The sequence below is a fragment of the Triturus cristatus genome, chromosome 1_2 (genome assembly GCF_964204655.1).
Source record: "Triturus cristatus chromosome 1_2, aTriCri1.1, whole genome shotgun sequence".
Classification (NCBI taxonomy): domain Eukaryota; kingdom Metazoa; phylum Chordata; class Amphibia; order Caudata; family Salamandridae; genus Triturus; species Triturus cristatus.
The window spans coordinates 604,055,669-604,069,827 of record NC_140580.1 but is presented as its reverse complement, the minus strand read 5'-3'; positions in this window follow the sequence as shown (position 1 = coordinate 604,069,827).

Genomic DNA, 14,159 nt, shown 5'->3' with positions numbered 1-14,159 from the left:
ATGTGCCTGTCACAGCTTACATGGGTTTAAAACTATATTTAATCTGAAAGATAATCATGGGGGTCTTGGGTCTTGTATCCGTGTGGGTCTTTAAATGATCCATCCCATTCTTCCTGCCATTACATATATAAATACATGTCACACTTCGCATTCCCCCACCTGGATATGTGCCCTTGGTAGTTCCTCTAGTGTATTATAAAAGCTAATTGGTTTGTAGTTTCTAACCAATGCCGAAGGGTTCAAAAGGAGTATATTGATCATGGAAAAGAGAGACGCAGTATGTTTATGGTACTTATAAAGTGGATACCTAGTCAAAAGGCAGCAGATTGGAGTGGTAAGTCGTGATGTGACTGGAGGATTAGTTGGTTTCAAAGGACAAACATGAACTGTTACTGCATCATGATGTAGTGTTCTTTAAGGAAGTATGAGTTCATTTGTTTCCTAAATTAGAGCATGATTGTTGCTTTCCTGAACGATATAAGGATGTTGTTCCAGATGCATAGATGGAGGGATCCCAGTACCTTGTTTTTTCTTTTTTGCAGTTCTTGGTCTCCTCTCTAATACTTTCCTTACTGTAGGTATGCCAAGAGCCACCAAGAATGGTGAGTTTTTATCTTAATGCAGGCCAGGATAGTGAGCCAGTAGAACTCCATTAAGGTGGACATTAGTTGGTCATTATTCTTCAGGCCCTTTATGAGGTGTATTTCAGCACGTAGTATGCCCTTAAGTGGGTATGGGGAGTGGCAGTGTAGATTCTAGAAGGCCATGGAACAGGTCATTGTATCATACAAATGCGATAGTACAGGAATTTGAACAGCAGTTCTGCAGTCATTTTCTAGGAGGAATGGATTCACTTTCTTTGTGAAAGAGAACTGATATCAGACATCCTTCTTTCTCTACACAATATGTCCTTTGAAGGCAAGATCAGTGTCCAGTGTGAATCAGAGTGACTTGACCTTGGGTGAAAGTTGGGATTTGAAGCCATTCAGGTTCATGTTGTTGGGCTGCAAGTAGAGGGAGGAGATGACAGGGGAAAAGATGAACTCTTTGCCGTCTTTGAATTTATCAGAATTTTCTTGTATCTGGACATGGCCATGTGAAAGAACTGGTGTCAGTTGGATAGGAAGAGAGAACACTAGTGAAGGATGTTTTCAGTGAATCCCTTTCAAGTCTTGAGTGTGTTGATGATGGTGGGGTGTTCACTGGGCTCGAAAGCATTTGAAAGCTGCACTAATCAGTGGGCTTCTTCAATTACGTGTAAGGCCTTCTAGGCTGCTCAGTGAGCTTAGAGCCATATTTATAGTATTGCAAGAAATGGTTGGCATTAACGTGATCTTGAAGTAGTGCATTAAATGTTTTTTGATAATCCTTGCAATGAAATGTAAATGAGGGATAGACCGGTAGCTGGAAAGGTCATGAGGGTCTGGTGCGATTTTCTCCAGGAGCTTCTTGGCTGCAGGAAAGCTGCCTTAAGTGAAGGAAGCATTAACAATGGCCAGTAAGGATAAGAAAGCTTCTCTATATAGGGCTTTGATGAAGGACAAAGATAAGACTTCATCTTCATAGGTGGTGGCTTTGAGGGAGTTGAGGAGGTCAGCATAGTCTGTGAGAGAAAGGATGTTTGAAATATGACCACAGTGGGATGCAGTCCACAGGAGTGGGTTTCGTAGGGGAAGCAAGCTTGGTGTTGTAAATGTGCTGTTGGAGTGCCTGTATTCGTCATTGAAGAAGAGAGAGAATGATTTGCATTTGTCCGCAGACCATGAGATAGGCAAGGGGTTAATACAGCTTCATTGAAGTAAAGAGTACTCTGCTTCAGTTTCATGTGTGTCAATTTAGTGTTTGTTGTTAGAATGGGCTTTGGGGTACGGTGGTGATGAAGGATTCATCTTGTACATTTTCTTTTCTTTTGGAGTGTGCGTAGAAGTCATTAAGAAAGGTGCTAATATCGATGTGAAAAGGTTGTGCTTCAGATTGCCTATAGAGAAGGGTTCTTGTTGTATTTTTGAATTGGCCATAAAAGTAATGTTATCCTACACTTATTTTATACCTCAACTGTGGACATGATTCCACTGCAGTTGAGAAAGAAAATAACGCAGCACTAGGTGACCTGGACCGTGGGCAATCAATTCCACAGCACCTACTGAACAATGTTTGCACCATCTTGGGAGAAAGTCTCAAGGCCGTTGTCACTGCAAAATGCAACTGGGTTGGCCATGTGGCCATTTCCAAGATGCCTCTGACAGCGGCATGCCTTGAGAATGCTGCTTTAGCCATGGTTGAAGTTGGTCTTATTGCCTTGGAAATGGTAGATTACTTTTTTTTTTAAAATACGTATTTTTTGTTTTTCATTATACAAATTAAGAGGCAAACGTAAAACAGTAGTCTTGCATGCTGCCATCCCTACCGTACAAAATATTGAAATTGCAGTAATCCTTACCAGTTAATGTTTTAGATATTCCTAAGTTCCATGCAGTACCACTTTTAATATCCTTATATTTGATCCCTGGCCTAGCCATACATGTCATTAAGACAGCATCTGCATTCTGTCCTTGTGCATCTGGCATATGCTCTGGGTCTCACCCACCCTCAAACTCCTCCAGGGTATATACCCAAATGGCCAAGGGAATAGGCCACAGGTCTTTTAGACCCAACCATCCCACGGAGATCCATCTCCTCGATAAATGTAGTGCCAGATCAAGAACTTGTAATGCATTATTCTATTATTTGGGTTTGGATGTATACCCAGCAGACATGGCCACAGCAACAGATCCAGCGCCAAGCCTGTCTGCTGTTCTGTCACCACCCCCTGCAAATAGGCTAAGAACCCTCAAACAGGTTGCAGGTCGGCCCAGATAGATTCTGCACAGCTTAAGGTTGGTGAGACCTGTGCAAATAATGTGCTTGAAGTTAATTTGTTTAACTCTTGCATTTCTGTATCAGAGTGCAAGCCTTTTTCCAATCCACATCTGTGATATGTTCCCCTTGTTTGTTTCCCCTGGCTACTTTTACAATATCAGCTTTTAAGGCGTTGTATACCCTGGTCACCGGATGTGCACCCACGCCCAAACTAAGGATTGCATTAGCGATATCGACCAATACCAGGGCAATCTCATTGTCTCTGTTCTCCACTGAGTTGAGGGCATGGGACAATCTGCGTAGATTCATGGCCACACTACAACAGGGATAATGCCGCATGGTACCATCATCCCCACCAGAGATCTCAGCCACCTCACCAGAATTTTACAAAGTAAGTTGGTGTACGAGTTGAGCATCGTCGGAGGTCTGTAGAAAAGGAGATTGTATGGTATCTGCCCGGCTTCAGTATTATTTTGACATGCCTTTTCTCATCATGGGGGAAAGGCACCACATGTCCTGACCTCTGTGACAGTCAGTAGGTGAGAAAACATTTGATAAAGCTCTGCTGGGAGACATAACCGCTCGGTGTTTATTCCTTCTGCATCTCTCCCAGTTCCTCGGGTATAATCTCTGCATCAAGTTTTTTGCTGAATATTTCGGGGACCTGTGGGAGCTCAATTGCCACCAGAAAGCTGCTATATAGTCAGCAGGGCACTATAGATGTCCTACTGGGTTTATAACTGGCTACTTTTTGTAAGTCCAGGCTAACAACTTTCTGGCCATTTCCCACTTCCTATGTAGGGGATGCTGATAGCGTCTTAGGGTTAGACCATCCATTCTATCCCACAGAGAGCTCAGAGCTTATCTGTCCTCCAGTTATTATGATTTATCTGCTTGTGAAGTTATATCCTCCCTTTGTAACTGTGCCAGCATCTCCTCCTGCAGCTGCGGATCCTGGTACAGCTGTTTTTTCACCCCGAACACCTGAACCAGACATTCGCCTGCAGCATCCATGGCTTCCCACTCATTGCCGCTGTTGAACATGGATCCCCAGTTGGTCTCTAAATAGGCATACAACTTTTCCAACAACTCCTCTTGGCACACTTGGTCTTGCATAACCCCAGTAGGTAATCTATTAGTGATGGGTCCAGTAACCCTCCTTACTCCCACTCGATATCCACCAGCAATGGGAAGTCGTGGGACAGGAACCTGCCCAGATGGGTCACTTTGAAGACCAGAGCCAGAAACCTGCCTATCCCAGGACTCCATCTAGCCTTCTAAATGAAATGAAGCATCCTTGCAGGAAGGTTGAACCTCCCTCCAAACAGCCACACCACTTGTATTGTGCATCACCTGTCTGGACCCTGCCACCATGCTCAGTTTGGTGTGGTGCTTCAGAGGATACCTATCCAAGTCCCTATGCATTGCATAATTAAAGTCTTCAGCCCACATGACTGGGACATCCACGTGATAGGTCAGGAGATCCTTCTTTTTATAAAAAATCTTTACAATATATAGGATTCTGTAATCTCTGTATAAATGCACATCTCTAATTTCTCTTTATGGATGACTCTCATAGAGACCCTCTATCATTTATTTCAGTTTCCTAAAGTCATAACTCTTTGCTATGACATCACAGTAGTTGATAAAACTGGTTATCAACCGTTTTGATGGCATAAAGGCTTTTCAGGCCAGGCTGGCAGGGCTCCCAGACAGCCGGTCAGCGCAGCTCTGCTTGTTGGTTTTGGCTGAAGGCAGAAAGCACAGCTGCAACTAAGATATTTATTTTTTAATTTTCCATCAGGGAGGAGAGGGCATTTTATGTATAGATCTCCCATTATCCCCTGTGCAGTAGTTGATGGCAGGTGCAAATGGTTTTGGGGGCCATACATAGCATAAAATTACAGATGGGTAAAAAGTGCATCACAGGGATATTTTTCACCTTGGGGTTCTGAGTAACATCATAGACAACGCAAGTTTCGCTGTTGTTCTCTATTTGATGTCACTCAAAACCCTTTGGTGAAAAACTAGCCCGTAATTAACTATTACCCATATGTAATTCTATGTTTAATTGGTGACTAGTGACTCACTCAGTCACCGATTTATAAGAAACGACATCAGAACTCGATTATAATTTATTACTGTTGAGTTCTGATGTCACTATACCTGCTGCCAGAGCCAGTAGCCGAGGTGAAAGGCAGGTCAAGTCATGGAGAACAATTGAAGCAGTTGTTTAAAGCAACAAAAATGGGATGTTGCCTTTCTTTCTTAAGCTCAACTTTAATAGCTTACAATGACAAGCAGAGAGAACAGATTTATTTTTTGCACTCATTAAACTGAGAAAATCTAGACTCTTACTGCATGTTTCTACACATTCCAAGCTAGTGCAGCTGCTTTGTTCTTTTTAAAACGAACTCTATTGAACTGTATCTAATATTGGTTTGCAACAAATATCTAACAGGTTTTTGATGTGTTTAATTTTGCACTTGAGGTTTTATTTTTAATTCTTCATGTGTGCAAACATGCTCGCTCTTTTATATGAAAGAGCTACCCACCAAGGTTTTAAGTGGCTTATGGGAAAGGTGATAGTCTGACCATGAATTATATACGATAAAGTACCCCCCCCCGGGTACATCATAAGGATATTGCAAGTCATTTCTGAGTTCCATAACCTTAAAAAGGAACTCTGGCTTCAGCCTCATTCCTATTTATGTGGTTCTTTAACACCTCTGTGACTTTCAATACCCTCATAATGTACATCAGGGGGTACTTTATCCATTATATCATCAGTGGTAATAAATGTGTAAATATTAAGAATACAGACATCTCTGGCATGCAGTACACCCCGTATTATGATACAATGGCCTTCCACATCTGCCTCAGGCTATGCTAGTCAGAAAGGTACCTGTGGTGTTGATGTACACATCAGGAAAGATCAGGAACTGCAATCAAGATGTTGAGTTGCAATATCAAGTGGTTTATTTCCATACACGCCTCTCCAGCCACCTGCACAATCAGTTAACAGCTTCCCATCCAACTTTCATTTTACACATCTCATCCAAAATTCCAATTGGGCACTTACCAACAATGTTCACAGGTAAAGGGGGGAAAGGAACATACCATTGGAGAAATATAAATGAATAAGATACTTCCCTTCAGTGACGCCTTATCTGGTAGAGACAAAATCTAGCCACAGATTCCTTACCTTTGAATTATCCCCAGGATCCCAAAAGTTTTCTACAGCAGTGCCTTTGCACATCGGTAGAGGGCATCAAGCGACTCAATAATGATGTCGTCCACCGGATGTAACGTCGACAGAGTACACATAAGCCCTCCCCTGATGTCAGTTTTTTCTATGACGACTTTTCTCGCTAAAACGTTAAGCCACATATAGACACTGCTATGGAAATAGTGTGCCCAGGAAGAATCTTCTTTTTGAGAAATGTTTATAGTTTTATATATATTTATATATATATATATATATATATATATATATATATATATATATATATTTACCAATGAAAGGCACGAGAGTGCATTGAAGGGATCTTTAAAGGAGAATCAGTTTGCAGATTGGGGAAGATATGTGGGTAGGTAAAGAATCTTCGGCTGGATCTTGTCTCTACCAGATACGGCGTTACCGAAGGTAAGTTAACTTATTCATCTGATAGAGATGTGTAGCCACAATTTGAATGAGATACCCATGCAATACCATCCCCAGAGGAAGGTCTGCAAATTGATTCAATGAAAGATTACCGACTAGGTTATCTCATTTGCATAAGAAAATTAGAGCAAAACCGGCTGCCAGAAAGTTAGGTGAGGAAGAAGACATCCCACCAGAAACATTGTGGAGAACCTCATAAGGACCTGAATCCACAACTGTGCAGAAATATGGGAAAAAGACACCATGGCAGAAGAATAAAGACGAGTTGGAAACATAATACTACATTGTCCCCTCTAATGTCGACCAGGCCAAGAGAACGAGGCGGAAAGCCAAGGACAATAACTAAAACTACTGAGCCAAAGCTCCTAGCCATAGAAGCAAGCAATGCGGAAAGCACCTGCCAATAGTTTAAGAAAAGCATTGCAATCAATTACAATTATAGCCATAGATCACGCGTGGTCAGAGGAGACACGTTGAGAGAGAAGGAAGCTCTCTTGGACTCTTCAATGTAGAATTGTCATGGGGAGGGTGCAGCGAGTGCCAAGCCCCAAACATGCGGAGGTCTCAACAGGACACAAGGAAAAGTAGAACAATGCAAGAAAAAAACCACACTCCGCTCTAAGAGAGGCAGGAGAACATGTGTTACTATTGAGAGATCTAATAAAAGGAGGTATAAAATATATAAACATATAGGTATGAATATATATATCTCAACATAAACATATACAGAAATTTACTCTGTATAATAAAATGTGCCTAAGAAGGGTACCTAAAAACGCCCACAACATTAGTCATAGGCTTAAGATGGGACAACAGCGAGCTGCAAATACCCACATGGCCCCGTATAAAAGGGAGGGGGGTGGAAATCACACACCCCAGAAAACGAAGCAGACAGAAAACAACACTACCGACTGAACCGTTACGGTCAGGTAACCGAGAGCCAACTGAAAATAAAACCGCTAAGGAGAAACAACCCACCTAGAATAGAGAAATAAAGACTACTATCAAGGGCCATAAAAAAGGGTCAAGTTGAACAAGGCCAACACAGGCGATTTCTAGTCCGATAACTAGTCCCCATCTTAAAAGAAAGAATATCAGATGAAGAAGGGACCTGGCTGAAGCAGCGGACAAAAACAGAGAAAATAGTATGGAAAGACCAACGCTGCAAGTGGAGGTCCAAACCAAAGAACCAGTGTAAAGAACTGAAGTAACAGATGTAGAGGCAGTGACTACAGCTTAACAAGCGTGAAGGGCAGAGGCAAAGGGGAAATTATTGTTTTGCAAGGCACAACCTGTGCCCTGCCAACAAGCCATGTAACATCCTGAGTGAGGATCCTGACATCACCCAAGATCGTATTTGGTATGCTCATTCGTAAAAGGGAAAACAAACCCCCAAGGAGTTGGAACTGTGTCCGCACTCACAAGAAGTGAAGGAAACTCACAAGAAGTGAAGGAAACTCCCCAGAAAAGAATCCCAAGGGATCACCAACCTCTGTACGAACCTACCTAGAGTGGGTAGCCAAGGAACCGTATTCCAAGAAGGAAAAAAAGGAAGATGAAAAATGTTGGGATTGGTATCGTAGGTGTAATGGAAACGTCTCCAACAAGCGCCAAAAACATCATCCAAAAGGGAAAACCAGCAGCTTCACGCAGGGCAGAAGCTGATTAAAACAGGCCGTACAGAGGAAGAGAAAGTGTCGGCAGAGTAGGCCACCCATGCCAAGATATGGACAAGGTATGTCCCTAAGGAACCTAAGAGAACAAGCATTGGTAAATGCATTTGATTTCACCTACGTGATCAATAACTTTTTTTTCTAATTTGTAGCTTGGTGAGCAATTGTGCAATATAAGTTAAAAAAAAAAGCACCTTAAGTGTTCTGACTTGTTTACTGAGAAAGGCAATATATTGCAAAAACTTCATAAGAGCAGTAATTATAAATTCCAGCTTACATACCATTTAAAGTTCCCGATAAAAATTGTAGCCTTGATTACAGAGAGAAACTAAACTTGGTGCTTCGCTAGGAGTGGCTCAGGATTCCCGGCGGGCCATAGGAGAGTTAACGCATCGGGAATTGCGAAGTCTGTGCAAGCTTCACGAACATGTCATGTTTCCCCCGGAGATTTTGGACTACTGAAAGAAAGTGAAATATCCGAGGGACACTCAAAATAGCATGAGGAATACAATAAAAGTGGAAAGGAAAACTTTAGTTTATGAAGACTGTGTTTACCCCCTTCAACTACAATGTTTAGTAAGTACTTTTGCAAAACATTTTCGCAACAAGACCTATAAAATATTAGTACTTTAAAAACAAAAATTAGAAAATAGTCAGCCTCCAGGTCTCTTTCCAACCAAAACAATGCACCCAATTGATGTCTGATAGGCTGGCACATGTTTCATAAACAACACACAAACAACTAAAAGATACAGTCAACAACAGCCTAAAGAAACCATGATCTCTAAGGAATCACAATAATTGCAACCAGTGTGTCTCTTAGTTTCATTTTAGCCCCAACTATGGCCCACAAATTGAATGAAGAAGCTAAATCACGCTGATTATATATTATAAAGGCACAACAGAATGATATAAACAGTCCAGTTCTTTTTATGAGCAATCTTGGTTTACCCCCAAGCTGAAAGCGCAACCCAGATAGAATTTATGTAGCACCCCAGCAAACACTGGAAATAATGGTGTTAAACCCATTGAGAAATAATATTAGGAGAAGACTTGGGGGCAGATTTACAAGCCCCCTGCGCTACCAGTACGTCACTTTTCGTGGCGTACTGGTGGCGCAGGGGGCTCCTCCATATTTACAAGGACAGGAAAAGCCACCCTGCGGGACTTTTCCTCTCCTTGTAAATATGGCCCCTTCACACGCAGCACTTTGCATTGAAGGGGCGTTCCATGGGTGTTGCTGTGGGTGTTCCCACGCAACACCCCTGGAACAAGACACCTCTCCAGATTAACGAGAAATCGTAAATCTGGACATGCGTCTGAATGCTATGCCACACTAGAGTTGACGTTGCAAGGCGCAACGAGGAGGAATGTTTTCATTTCTCCTCGTTTTTTCCTCTTTCAATGCGTGCTGCATTCTACAGCACGCATTGAAAGAAGAAAATGCATCTAGGGATTGTTTTTGTGCAGGAAGGGGCACCTTCCTGCACAAACACAATCTCCCCACGACGCAGGCATCCTTGCACCATTGTGCAAGGGTACCTGCGCCAGCGCATGGATGCAGTTTGTGCGCCAGTGCAGGGGGAAGCACAGAGATGCGACATATTCTAGTAAATATGTTGCATCCCTGTGCTTCGGAAGTGCCGCAGCCTGGCGCAGCCAAAGGGCTTGCGGTGCCGCGCTGCAGTACTTCCTCGTAGATCTGCCCCTAAATTTGTATTTACACAATTTCTTTAGGGTTCTTTACACTGGGGAACTAAGTACTGAAAGTCGCGATCACTCACAAGTTCACTTTGGTGATAGTGATCACATTTGCAATTCACCAAATACATGGAATCCACATTTATTAAAACATTATTCCAATTTTAAAATTCATATATGTATTACATCTTTGTTTTGAAATGATATCTAATAAATGTATGGAACCACAACTTGTCCACGTCACCCTCAATATATATTTATTTTCTTTTTTACAGTTTTATTTAGCGCAAACTTGTCCCGAATGTGGTATCAGAGCGCTTTACGTAGCACCAGTTGAATTACATGAAGACACATTCATTTTTGTTAGGCAAGGGGAGATTAAGGGCCATATGTATCTAGCAAAATTGCGATCGCAAACGCCGAAATTCGCCGTTTGCGATCACAATTTTGCTAAGTGGTATGTATGAAGGCAAATCTGCGTGCAAAATAAGAAATCGTAAAATTTGCGATTCCTTATTTTTCAATTGCATTTAAGGAATCGCAAATTTTGCGATTCCTTAAATGCAATGTAAGCAGCACCCAAAAAGTGCAATTTGGCCTTAAGGAATCGAAAATTACCACCAACTACAGGTTGGTGGTAATTTGCAATTTCTTTCAAAAATGCATATTTTTGCATTTTTCGAAGTGGCATGTGGCGCACACACATGCCCTTAGGGCATGTATGTGCGGCACATGTGCACCCTTGCTCATTTCAGGGGTGCAACAGGGTGTCCTTTTGACACCCTGGCACACTTGAAATTGCATTCTCAATTTACGATTCTCTAATTGAGAATCTCAAATTGAGAATGTCTTCCCATTCATTCCTATGGGCCTCTAGGCCCATAGGAATGAATGGGGAGGTATTCCTTAATTGCAATTTGCAATTCGCAATTAAGGAATATGTAATATTCGAAAAATGTATTGCAAATCCTACATACATAGCGTTTTGTGATTCTCAAATAGCGATTCCCAGAAATTCGCTATTTGAGAATCGCAAAACCAAACCTTGATACATATAACCCTAAGTGATTTGCCCAGAATCACAGGATGTTCAGCGTCATTGCTGAGACTCGAACACAGTTCCCCAGATTTGAGGTCGACAGCCCTAGCCATTAGGCCAACTCCTCTCCCCAAATTCTTAATCCTCTCAATAATTCTTGCCAAATCATTATTCTCCTGAAACATTTACTGGTATAAAGGTTGCCACCACCATGCCTTTACATGAGAGCAGACGAGGGTCTTCTGGGCGCATGAAGCTTGACCGCATTTATCTAGTTTACCACAACTTTCCGAAACTCGGGTGCTGGTGCGAATTCTCCCTCAACCATTGACGTGGAAAATGAAAAAGGTTTCTCAGGGATTGAATTATTGTCATATGACTATGAACGTATTAATAATCTACATGCAGGGTCACAGGTGGAGGGCCACTCAAAAGAATAGAAATATTAGGCTCAGAATCGGCCCTCTGTGGCCACCCTTACAAAAAACAAGCATTTGCAATGCAATCTGTCTCTCCTTTGGGACCTTTAAGTGTTTTGCCATGCAACATATTTTCCTGGGTCATGTGCCGCAAAGGATTGAATAGCTATAACATTACTACACACTGGGTCATCATGTAGGTAGTGTGAGTCAGGAATACATGCTTGCCTCTGCCGCACGCAGGGGTGGTGAAATTATGAACATAACCGAAAGTTGTAAGGGGTCTGGGGGGGCCAAAGGCATGTGTTAGAACCAAAGTCTGTGGTTAAGTATGGTAACTGAGGCCTGTGAACAGATTCAGTAGAAGCTGTGGCTGTAAGGGATCATGGTCACCGCTGCAAATGGAGGCAGGAATGTAGATCAAAGAACTAGCTTACCAGCCAATCTCATGGGCAGGTCTAGGTCACGCTACTTACAGCAATGTTAATTCTTGATCATTGTCAGTAGTCCTATTGACTATATACAAATTGTACCTGCACAGATCTTGGTGCAAAACCCAGTTCTGTGCACCCCTGGCCTTGACAACTGTACTGGAATCTTACCTAGGGCCCGAATGGCTATGAGCTTATCTGAGTGGCTGAATGACCAGAGGCAGGAACTTTTAACAATAGTTCTGCTAGGAGCAATCAACAGAAAAGGTGAGAAAAGTTTCCTAATCATGCTTTCTGCCAGTGTCGTTCTTTAGGGGGTAGAACTTTGATAGTTGTATGCACAACTGTAGTATATTTGGCTACGATCACGTGTTTGTTTTGTGCCAAACTTGAACACGTGCAAGTTCTTAAGCGCTCGGAGCCCCATGGCCACTTTAGCGCTAGATAAAAACGGAAAAATAAATACAATGTGTGTGGTCACATCCAACTGTGACCACTTGTATGTGATACTGGACAAGATGCACCCCTTCCCCGCTCTTCATCTGCCAAAATTACACGTGCTAACAAAGGTAACTCCTAGGGAAGGTTTTGCTATTAGCAACACTACATCTATTCACTCCCTCACCAGTATAAGCACCATATTGGCAAAAATAGCCGTATCGTTACCAGCGCTATCAAGGACTGGGACTTTGACATGAAGCTCTACATGACGGCCGATACGCGCTTTCTGTTGAGATCTATGCGGAACCCGACAGACCTGTTGGTATGAAACCAGACAGGGCCCACTCGGTCTTTTATCCTTGCGAGGTTTATAAAGAATATTGCCAAGTAACAGGAATACAACGCCACGAAAGGGTAACATCTGTGGTAATAATACCCATATACAAAACACATTTCGACACACCCTTGTAGACACACAAGCGCATTATTTTTGACTGCCCGTTAGAAAAACATGTCGATTTTCCGCATTCAAACTGAACACTTAATTTAGATGTAAATTTGCCAACGTTAATCAGCAAGCAGCAGTCCATGCACCATGTTTTATATCAACATAAAAAAGTTGTGGAATATTTCCGTTTGAAAGTTTATTTCCCTCCCTATGTTACCTCTCCCCTCAACCTCCCTCAAGACCCTCGCTGGAACGAGGGGTTGCTTTAGCCGTATCCTACCCAGTGGCGTCACTAGGGTTGGTGTCACCCGGTGCGGGTAACTCATGGTGTCACCCCCTCACGACTTACCGCATGGACCTCCTCCGCCCCGAGTCCGCCAGTGGACACAGTTGGCAAATAACGGGACCATACAGAATCCTTAGTAACGTTTGTAAATGTAGGTCCTATATTTACAAAACGTGCCTGTTAACAACAGTGTGATAATGATTCATTAATCAGGTTGTACAGTGGGCTACCTGCTAGTCAACAGTTTATTGGAATTTATAATATCATAGGTATGGTACTTTTTACTGGTGTGGTGTTCCCACTATCCATCAACACGATATATCAGTGGTCGAAGTGGGGGATAAAAAGTAGGGGAACTGTGGGCGGAGAATCAAAGGGCGGGAATAACCCAAGGATTGGATCAGTGGGCAGAGCCAGAGGCGTGGCCAGAATGCGCAAACATCCCAATTTTTTGTATTTGTTTGGTTTCACTGCCCAGTTTTATCAACCAATGGATACACATGATTATTTAAGGTTATAATGAGTTATTGACAGTAAAATGTGTTCACAAAGTAGGATATGCTTCTAATCACAGAATGTCCCCAAATACGATAAAATGTGGAAGCACAAGCCATTTGTCTCCGAGCCATGGAGTTTCTGTCATCAGCACTTCTCCCTTTACCAAAACAGCAGTTCAAACATGAATTGCTAAAAATCCTAGTTTGCAAATGTTTTCTAAATAATAATGGCTCTGCCATATTTGCCTCATAATGCAAGATCTGCAGCATGATCTCACCATTTAAACTAATAAATTGTTTGTTGCTCAAACGTATCAAAAGTTAATAAAAAATGTGACTTGTGTTGCTGCGGAGTAGATGACAGTTAATAGCTCACTGTTCTATGTTAGGATTTTAACTTATAAACTGCAAGTAACAAAAGGATCTCTCTGACAAAAGCAGTAGCCCACTGGCCTATTTACATTATGTGCACTTTGTGATCTGCGTGGTACATGTTCTTTGCAGCAGGTACATTAACCCTCTGAGCTACCTTTCCATGAGTCAAATCTTCCATTAGACAAAATTCCGATCTCTCTCTAGGAAGAACATTAATCACCAGTCATCATGATATTTTTATTGTTACCGAAAATTACTGGAGGCCAGGAAGGAGGCAGCAAGCGCTTTTAAAACCATAATATACTTGCAAAAATGATGCCTCCACC